Here is a 9902-nt window from a genome sequence, read left to right as displayed (position 1 = left end):
GTTCCTCTGTGTGAAGAAGTCCCTCCCTCCTGAGGAGGAACTGCCTTGAGAAATGAAAGTGAAATTTTTGGGGCTGTCGGGAGGAGAATAGTGGAAGGAGCGTCCAGGTGAAATGAACTGTGCAGTCCTTTAGAGCCTCTGGACAGAAGGTAATGCTCTTTTTTTTTTTTTTTTTTTTGAGACGGAGTCTCGCTCTGTCGCCCGGGCTGGAGTGCAGTGGCCGAATCTCAGCTCACTGCAAGCTCCGCCTCCCGGGTTTACGCCATTCTCTCGCCTCAGCCTCCCGAGTAGCTGGGACTACAGGCGCCCACCACCTCACTCGGCTAGTTTTTTGTATTTTTTAGTAGAGACGGGGTTTCACCATGTTAGCCAGGATGGTCTCGATCTCCTGACCTCGTGATACGTCCGTCTCGGCCTCCCAAGGGTAATGCTCTTAATCCAGTGATTCTCGAAGGCAGAATGGAGAATTTGCACTAGAAGGCACATTTGGCAATGTCTGAAGAGATATTTCGTTTTAACTAGGGGGATGCTACTTGCCTGCTACCTACCAAAGTACCAAGTTACCCCCTAGGAGATGGAGGATGGGTGGCGGAGAGGTAGATGGTGCTGAGAAAAGTTGGCTACAAAGGACCTGGGGAACTTCTGGGAGTGTTGGAAATGTTCTAAATCTTTAAAAGGGGTAAAACTTTTTCAAAACTCATCAAATTGTGCACGGTAAATGGGTGCATATTATTGCACATAACATATACATCAGTAACTTTATTTGAAAATGAAAAGTCTTCCAGGTAATTTTTATGCAAATCTGAGGCTGAGAACCACTAGTTGTAAGTAGTAAATCAGGAGTTTTGTGCCCTGGACAGAAAGGGCTGGTTTGAAACTGAGGTAACCTTGAAATCAAACCTAACGAGGAGGAAACTTGAACAAGAGTTGCCACTCGTTTGGTCACAGGATGACCCCACATTGTGCCTCCACAAACAGCATGCTCTGTTTTCGTGAGGAATAGAAGTTGATAGATTCATTTTCTGGGCCGTATGCATCAAAACAATCCTAGTCTTCTACCTCTTGTAGAGCACGTTACATAGGAAAAGGTGCCACCTTTGGAAACCACCTGACAAGGTACAATTTTCCTTTTTGCCCTCTCCATCTGACTCATGCATGGCGATCAAGGACAATTCCCAGGCAGGACAATTATAAACTTGTTGAAGGTTTAACAACTTTCCCAATAAAAAGTATCCACATCCAATACCTTTGGAATATGCTTTGACTACTTTTAAGACAGTCAATTATTATTAGGTTGGTGCAAAAGTAATTGCGGCTTTTGAAATTAAAAGTATTATAAGGCCAGGTGCGGTGACTCACGCCTGTAATCCCAGAATTTTGGGAGGTTGAGGCAGGCAGATTGCAAAGTCAGGAGTTCGAGACTACTTTGGCTAACACGGTGAAACCCCGTCTCTACTAAAATTACAAAAAAAAAAAAAAAAAAAAAAAAAATTAGCCGGGCTTGGTGGCTGGCGCCTGTAATCCCAGCTACTTGGGAGACTGAGACAGGGGAATAGCTTGAACCTGGGAGGCGGAGGTTGCAGTGAGCCGAGATTGCATCACTGCACTCCAGCCTGAGTGACAGAGCAAGACTCCATCTCAAAAAATAAAAAAATAAAAATCAATAAAATAAATAAAAGTATTATAATAGCAAGAACCACGATTACTTTTGTACCAACCTAATACTTTGAGATTTCTTTTCCTTTTTTCAATATTGGTAACTAATACATTTAGATAGTGTAAAAGGGAACAAAATCTCGGGACCCAAAAATCAAAGGGAAAAGACAGGTTGGAAACTGGTTAGGGCAAACCTGGCTCCCATTCTATTCCAAAAAAAGACAGCTACTACGATAAAAAAAAAAAAAGCTCCAGACAGAACTCAAAGTCACCCCTCTGCTCAGGTGAGATAAATATGAATATCTGGTTATATCCTTTGCCCTATTGCTTAATGCAACCTGTTTGTCTTTTGTCTACCTATTACCTGGAAACCCCCCTCCCGGCCTCAGTTGTCCCGCCTTTGCGGACTGAACCAATGTATATCTTACATATATTGATTGATGTCTCATGTCTCCCTGAAATGTATAAAACCAAGTTGTGCCCTGACCACCTTGGGTACATGTTGTCAGGACCTCCTGAGGCTGTCATGGGTGCATCCTTACCTTGGCAAAATAAACTTCCTAAATTGATTGAGAGTTTTCTCAGATACTCTTTCATTTACAATAGTAAAGCATTGGACAGATTTGTTAAAGCATGAGTTGAGATGTGTATATTACCTTAGCCCATCGGTTCTGAGTGCATGACATTCAATTTTTCATCATTTATTTTGTTCATTTGAGTTTTTTCTTTTTCTTTTTTTTTTTGAGACAGAGTTTTCAGAGTTTTGCTCTTGTTGCCCAGACTGGAGTGCAATGGCATGATCTCGGCCCACCGCAACCTTCTCCTTCCAGGTTCAAGTGATTCTCCTACCCCTCCTGAGTAGCTGGGATTACAGGCATGTGCCACCACGCCCAGCTAATTTTTCTTTTTCTTTTTCTTTTTTTTTTTTTTTGAGAGGGCGTCTCGCCCTGTCGCCCAGGCTGGAGTGCAGTGGTGCCACCTCGGCTCACTACAAGCTCCGCCTCCCAGGTTCACACCATTCTCCTGCCTCAGCTTCCCAAGTAGCTGGGACTACAGGTGCCCACCACCACCCCTGGCTAATTTTTTCTATTTTTTTTAGTAGAGATGGGGTTTCACCATGTTAGCCAGGGTGGTCTCGATCTCCTGACCTCGTGATCCACCCGCCTCAGCCTCCCAAAGTGCTAAGATTACAGGCATAAGCCACCACGCCCGGCAGTTTTTGGTTATTCTTAAGCCCTAAATGTGTTTTAAGTTATTCTTGAGAATATTGGAGACTTAATGACAAAGCTCCTACTGTCTTCAAGTTATGGAAAGGAAAGGACCTTACAGCAGAGAGATAAATTTAATGTTTCTGCTAAACAGCCCATTATTTCAAGTGGTCATCTTTGACAAACTCATGCAGTTTTAGAATTTTAATATTTAATATGGGATATGAGTACATTTTTATTGTTTATAATGTATTGTAGGAAGGCTAAAGTTAACAGATGACACTTCACAGTTGGCATCTGTGGCCCTTGGGTGTTCTCAGAGGCCTTAGAGTTTTTCTTTTCCTTTTCCTTTTTTTTTTTTTTTTTTTTAAGATGGAGTCTCTCTCTGTCTCCCAGACTGGAGTGCAGTGGCGCGACCTCGGCTCGCTGCAACCTCTGCCTCCCGGGTTCAAGCAATTGTCTTCCTCAGCCTCCCGAGTAGCTGGGATTACAGGCGCCCGCCACCAAACCCAGCTAATTTTTGTATTTTTAGTAGAGACAGAGTTTCATTATCTTGGCCAGACTGGTGTTGAACTCCTGACCTCGTGATCCACAGGCCTCAGCCTCCCAAAGTGCTGGGATTACAGGTGTGAGCCACCACGCCCAGCCAGATTTTTCTTTTTCTTTTTTTTTTTTTTTTTTTGTGATGGAGTCTCGCTGTGTCGCCCAGGCTGGAGTGCAGTGGCCGGATCTCGGCTCACTGCAAGCTACGCCTCCCGGGTTCATGCCATTCTCCTGCCTCAGCCTTCCTAGTACCTGGGACTACAGGCGCCCACCACCTCGCCCAGCTAGTTTTTTGCATTTTTTAGTAGAGACGGGGTTTCACTGTGTTAGCCAGGATGGTCTCGATCTCCTGATCTCGTGATCCGCCGGTCTCGGCCTCCCAAAGTGCTGGGATTACAGGCTTGAGCCACCGCGCCCGGCCCAGATTTTTCTTCTCATTCAGTAAATGTGCTGCTCTGTACTGCTGAGTACAAAAGGTTCAAAAGATCTTCTTCACTGGTTGATGGGCTGGAGCTACCTACATCTGTAGGGCTGAGGCCTGAAAGTCCAAGCTCTGTTGCATTAGTGGCCCTATCAGCATTGCCTCTGACCTGAGCCTGCCCCTTCCCTCTCTGAGCCATTCTCACTCTCTGAGCCAGACTACCACTAACTGGTTTCACAAGAGGAGGCAACTGGAGGATTTCAGATTGGGGAAGTTATCTCAGCCTTTTCTGTCTCCAAGTTGTTCTGTCTTCTCATACAGGAGAGACTTGCTCTTTGAGAGACTATAATAATGAATAGAACACATTAAAATAAATTTTAGTAGACAAAGTGAGTGAACATTTTACACATATCTAAGCAAGGCAAAAGGTAGCATAACCAATAAAATTGCAAATGAAAAGTGGTTCATTATAGGTAATTAAAGTATTTAAAATTCTTTTTTTTTTTTTTTTTTTTTTTTTTTTTTTTTTTTTTTTTTTTTTTTTTTTTGAGACGGAGTCTCGCTCTGTCGCCCAGGCTGGAGTGCAGTGGCCGGTAAAATTCTTTTTTTAAAAGCACAGCTCTATGCTAATAAACTTTAGAATCTGTGTAATAAAATTATTTGAAAAATAAAAATTTAACATTCACCAAAAGGCAGAAACATTTCACAAGAAAAAATTAGAAGCTATGTAAAATTATTTTCCACATATTGATGTTTTCCAAGTTATTGATGTTTGTGCTGGCCCGACTTCCAAATGAGTTCTGCAGGTGGAGGTTGGCAGAGAAGACAGCCCTGCTGTGCCTTGCTCAGGGAGGGCTTTGGGACCTGGGAGAATGGTGTGAGTAAAGCCAGAGGGATCTGAGAAGACAGATACTTTACGCCTGCACTGTTGTCTCTAGATAATTTCCCAGCTGGCTCTCTCTGTCTGTGTAAACAAGTCTTGAGGATATGACTCTTGCCCACCCTTGTTAGCCCCTCCTCTGTTTACATAGAGCTCTGAGTACACGCCCATGGAAATATCTGCATATTCTTGAATGACTAAACTTGCTCATTTTTCTGTCCAGGTCATTTCTGCCACGCAGAAGCACAGATCAGCTGAGAGCGAGGCACCAGAAGAAGGCCTAAGAGTTTCCAAAAGTGGTGATTTTTTTTACCATTAATATATTACATGTTGGTAGTATGAAAGGAAAATAAATCTTGGAGCTTCAAAATCACTAGGCCAAAGATAAAAGCCAAGCTGGGAACTGCTTAGGGCAAACCTGCCTCCCATTCTATTCAAAGTCATCCCTCTGCTCACTGACATAAATGCGTATCTGATTGACTAGTTTGGAGAGGCTAATCAGAAACTCACAAGAATGCAACAGGTTGTCTGTCACCAACCTGTGACCTGGAAGCCCCTCCCTGCTTGAGTTGTCCTGCCTTTTCAGATGGAACCAATGTACATCTCACATATATTGATTGATGTTTCATGTCTCTCTAAAATGTATAAAACCAAGTTGTGCTCTGATCACCCTGAGCACATGTCGTCAGGACGTCCTGAGGCTGCCAGGGACACATGTCTTCAACCTTGCTAAAATAAACTTTCTAAATTATCTGAGATCTGGTTCAGATTTTCGGAGTTCACACTAGACAGTTGTTAAGAAAATAACAAAAAGACATTAAAGACATAGCATAGTTCCATGTCCATTGAACTCAGAGAAATGAGTTTTTTAAAAAGGAAAAAACTTGGCCGGGCGCGGTGGCTCACACCTGTAATCCCAGCACTTTGGGAGGCCGAGGCAGGAGGATTACCAGGTCAAGAGTTTGAGAACATCCTGGCCAACATGGTGAAACCCTGTCTCTACTAAAAATAGAAAAATTAGGGAGGCCAAGGCAGGCGGATCACAAGGTCAGGAGATCAAGACCATCCTGGCTCACATGGTGAAACCCAGTCTCTATTAAAAATAGAAAAAATTAGCCGGGCGTGGTGGCGGCTAATTTTTGTGTTTGCTATTTCAAGTCCTTGTTTCCTTGTAACCAGTTTCCTATCTTGACCTTGGGGGCTGAAGATTCTGAAAATGAAAGACATAAATATCCCAAAAGAGTTACCTGTAATTTAAGAGAGTGCAGCAGCTTGTAGTGATCCAGAGCCTCGGGCATTGCAATAAAGGGGTGACTGGGATTCAGGGGTCAAAGCAAAATGGATAGAAATGGATTTCCTCCAGTTGCCATGGATGAGTGCTGGAGATAGGGATGTGTGTCTACACGTAGAGAAACTGTGGGTCTCTAACTCGGAATCCCTTCCTCCACCAAAGGTCACCAAGATATGGGGACTAAAAGTATTCTAGCAAAGCTGGGAGCAGAGCAGAAACTGCTTTACCAGTTTAGAAGCAGAGGAAGGATAGTTGGCAACAAAAATCCCAAAAGACACAGGGACTCTACCACATAGTGAACACTGCACAGCAGCTTTTGCCCAGCTATCTCACTGTAGGAGCAGAACAGGCTTTACTTCATTCCTGAGGACTACCAGAGCCTCTCACTTCGATGGAAAGAAGAAGCTAATCTAGAGGAAGAGAACACTGACAAATGCCATTGCAGAGGGAGCCCATGACAGTACTTCTGACCCTCCCACTGTAAGGCATAATGTGCACCAGTAACCTGAAAAATGGAGACTTAACTGGGCAGACAGAGAAAGTGATTTCCAAAGAAAGAGAATTACTACAGAAGTAGAAAAGAATACCAGGAACTTCCAATTTTAGTTCCAACATGTAAAGAGCTTGAGAATCATTACTCCAATCCTCACAAGAAAAACAAAGCTTGGCTGGACGCAGTAGCTCACGCCTGTAATCCCAGCACTTTAGGAGGCTGAGGCGGGTGGATCACGAGGTCAGGAATTAGAGACCAGTCTGGTCAAGGAATTCGAGACCAGTCTGGCCAACATGGTGAAATCCCGTCTCTAATAAAAATACAAAAACTTACCCAGGCACGGTGGCGTGTGCCTGTAGTCTCAGTTACTTGGGAGGTTGAGGCAGGAGAATCACTTGAACCCAGGAGGTGGAGGTTGCAAAAAGCCGAGATCCCGCCACCGCACTCCAGCTGGGTGACAGAGTGAGACTCAGTCTCAAAAAAAAAAAAAAAAAAGAAAAAGAAAAGGAAAAAAAATAGTTGAACCAACTAAAATCAATGACTTTCCTAAGTCTCATCAGATAATTAAAGTCACAGGAAAAAAATTTCCACCCCGAAATCTAGAGACATGTAAATACAGAGAATAAGTAGCCTAAATCTACTTACCTGAAGCAGAAGTTGCATGAGTCAGGCCAGGCACAGTGGCTCACACCTGTAATCCCAGCACTTTGGGAGGCTGAGGCGGGTGGATCACTTGAGGTCAGGAGTTCGAGACCAGCCTGGCCAACATGTCGAAACCCTGTCTACAAAATTACAAAAATTAACCGGGCATGGTGGTGGGTGCCTGCAATCCCAGCTACTCCAGAAGTTGAGACAGAAGGATCACTTGAACCTAGGAGACAGAGGTTGCTGTGAGCCGAGGCCGCACCACTACACTCTAGCCTGGGAGACAGAGTGAGGCTCAGTCTCAAAAAAAAATTTTTTTTTTTTTTTTTGATAAAGGAATTGCATGAGTCATATACTGGTAGAAACACTTAAACAGCAGTTCCGACAAATTGCTGGAAGCTGATTATGGACTAGCTTGAGAGAGAGAAACTCCTAGCACCTAGACTTAGGGCCCCACCCCCGCCCCACTTTCTTGGAATTTACCTCCAAAAACCAAAGTGAGTTCCCATATGGGAAAGCCAAGAAAAAGATCATTTCTTTTCTGGCAGAGAGAGAGTAAAAGGACCGTTCTGAAATATGTTCAGAGCATCCCCCATAACAAAGGCCTACTCTCCACTGGAAAAGACTTGAAAGCAGAATGCTTTCTCCAAGTAAGACAAAGAACTGAAGATTCCTGCACTTCTCTGGTAACAGAATGAAGGAGGTATATTCTTGTACGGTCATGTGGTTACCACTGAAACTGTTTTGGGGACATCAAATTATTGATAATGGCAATCTCTTGGCCTTAATGGTACAATGCCTAAGAAACAGGGACAGATATTCCATATGCAGGGTAGATGTCAACTTTTGTCAATGAGTACATGCAGAGGTTCTTTTTAGAAAACAGGAGTACAAAGTCCACTTGCTACACAAAGTTGGCTGTTTTTCAAGGAGTTCATATGACTCAGGCTACCATCATATCACCATCTGCACACAATACATTGATTCACACATTCTTAATTTTCTCCAGGGTTACTGCGAATTTTTACCCAAGAACATGAAGCCTGCTCATGTGAGTGATTTAAAATGGCTTGTCCTTATCATGCTACACTGATGTTTCCCAAATAAGTCATGGTTTTAGTTTTGTCATTGTTTCTCTCCCAAATCTGCCCTTCATGAGATTTGTATCCTCCTTAAGTCTTATAATTATACAAAGCTTCAAATAGAATTTCGTCTCATAGTCCAATCTTTTCTCCCCCAGAGTATACTATATTTGATGTTATCTATAATCAATCAAGGCTCAAGAATCAAAGCAATCATGTACTTGTGCCATTGTTTTATAATAGAGTAATCAATATGCAATGTATACAGTTTATCATAGGCTAATTTTCTCTCTTCTTTTACCCTGTATATCCATTGATATTCCTGAATGTGGTGTTAAAATTTGCATATGAAATGATTTTATTTTGTTTTTCAACATAAGCTTTCAACTTGAAGTTTTCATCATTACCTTGGTCAACATAAGCTAGACCCCAACTTTAATATTACTTACATCACTTATGAGTAATATAATTATAGGAGTCTATTCCTTCATTAGGCCTGAAATTACATTTTGAGCGTTATACATTACTTTGACTATTTTTTTTTTGTTTTTTTGAGACGGAGTCTCACTTTGTTGCCCAGGCTGGAGTGCAGTGGCGTGATCTCTGCTCATTGCAACCTTTGCCTCCTGAGTTCAAGCGATTCCCCTGCCTCAGCCTCCCGAATAGCTGGAATTACAGACACGTGCCACCATGCCCAGCTAACTTTTGTATTTTTAGTAGAGATGGGGTTTCACCATGTTGGTCAGCCTGGTCAAACAGTAAATATTTTAGGATTTGCAGGTCAAGCAGTCTCTGTTGCAACCAGTCAACACTGCTGTTGTAACCTGAAAGCAGTCACAGATGATACATAAACGAGCATGGTGATATTCCAATAAAGTACATTTACAAAAATAGATATCAAAGTAGGATTTGGCTCACACACTGACCTTTTCAGATTTCTAACAGAGAGTGAAAGAACACATCACAGCCTTGAGCACATCACATCCCCCCATATGCCTCCACTTCCTGGGCCCGACACAAACACATCACAGCCTTGAGCAATGCCTCCACTTCCTGGGCCCGACACAAACACATTCCTCCATATATCTCAAAGAAAAACAACACCTGGAGAATCTCCGATAAGGTTACAACTGTTTGTAAAAGCGCAGGAACCAGTAAGAAAGCTGCTAAAAGTATAATTTAAAATGTAAACCAATTGTAATGCTGTAGCCTAGAGAAATGCCTTGTTCCTCTGTAACCTGACAAGTCCTGTTTACCTCGAGCTATAAAAAGCAAGCGCACGCATTGTTCCACGCCCTCTTGTATGTTGTAGAATGGAGGGACCACGTTCGAACTTGCATTAAAGATCCTTGCCGCTTGGCTTTGACTCTGGACTCTGGTGGCCTTCTTCGGGGAATAAATGGTCTGGGCATAACATTTGGGGGCTCTCCCGGGATTCCCCAAGCCCACCAGACCCCTGGTCAACGGATCTACTAGGATCGATCTGCTAATAGGTGAGTTGGCTTGTCTCTGTTTGTCTGTCTGTGTCCGTTCTGAACCTGCGGCTCTCTAAGTCTGCTCTGAATCTGAGGCTGTTAGCCTGTCTGAATCTGCGGCTCTTTAAGTCCGCTCTGAATCTGAGGCTGTTAGCCCGTTTGACTCCTTTCTGAATCTGTGACTCGCGAGGTCTGTAACTGAAGCTGA

At 43.2% G+C, this 9902-nt stretch overlaps 1 long non-coding RNA gene across 2 annotated transcripts; it reads left to right on the top strand.

Annotated features, from left to right (window-relative positions):
• The first annotated feature begins 58 nt into the window (after positions 1 to 58).
• LOC115893578 lies at positions 59 to 9586 on the top strand. Of its 2 annotated transcripts, XR_004053613.1 has the most exons (4): positions 59 to 149; positions 4932 to 5007; positions 8147 to 8188; positions 9532 to 9586. It is a non-coding gene; the product is annotated as an uncharacterized LOC115893578 (long non-coding RNA). The 2 variants fall into 2 exon arrangements; XR_004053612.1 differs by lacking the exon at positions 9532 to 9586 and having other exon boundaries at positions 8147 to 8863.
• Positions 9587 to 9902: the final 316 nt, after the last annotated feature.

The sequence above is a fragment of the Rhinopithecus roxellana genome, chromosome 15 (assembly GCF_007565055.1).
Source record: "Rhinopithecus roxellana isolate Shanxi Qingling chromosome 15, ASM756505v1, whole genome shotgun sequence".
Classification (NCBI taxonomy): Eukaryota; Metazoa; Chordata; class Mammalia; order Primates; family Cercopithecidae; genus Rhinopithecus; species Rhinopithecus roxellana.
The sequence above is the reverse complement of the archived record's forward strand: the minus strand, read 5'-3'. Positions and strand labels throughout refer to the sequence as shown.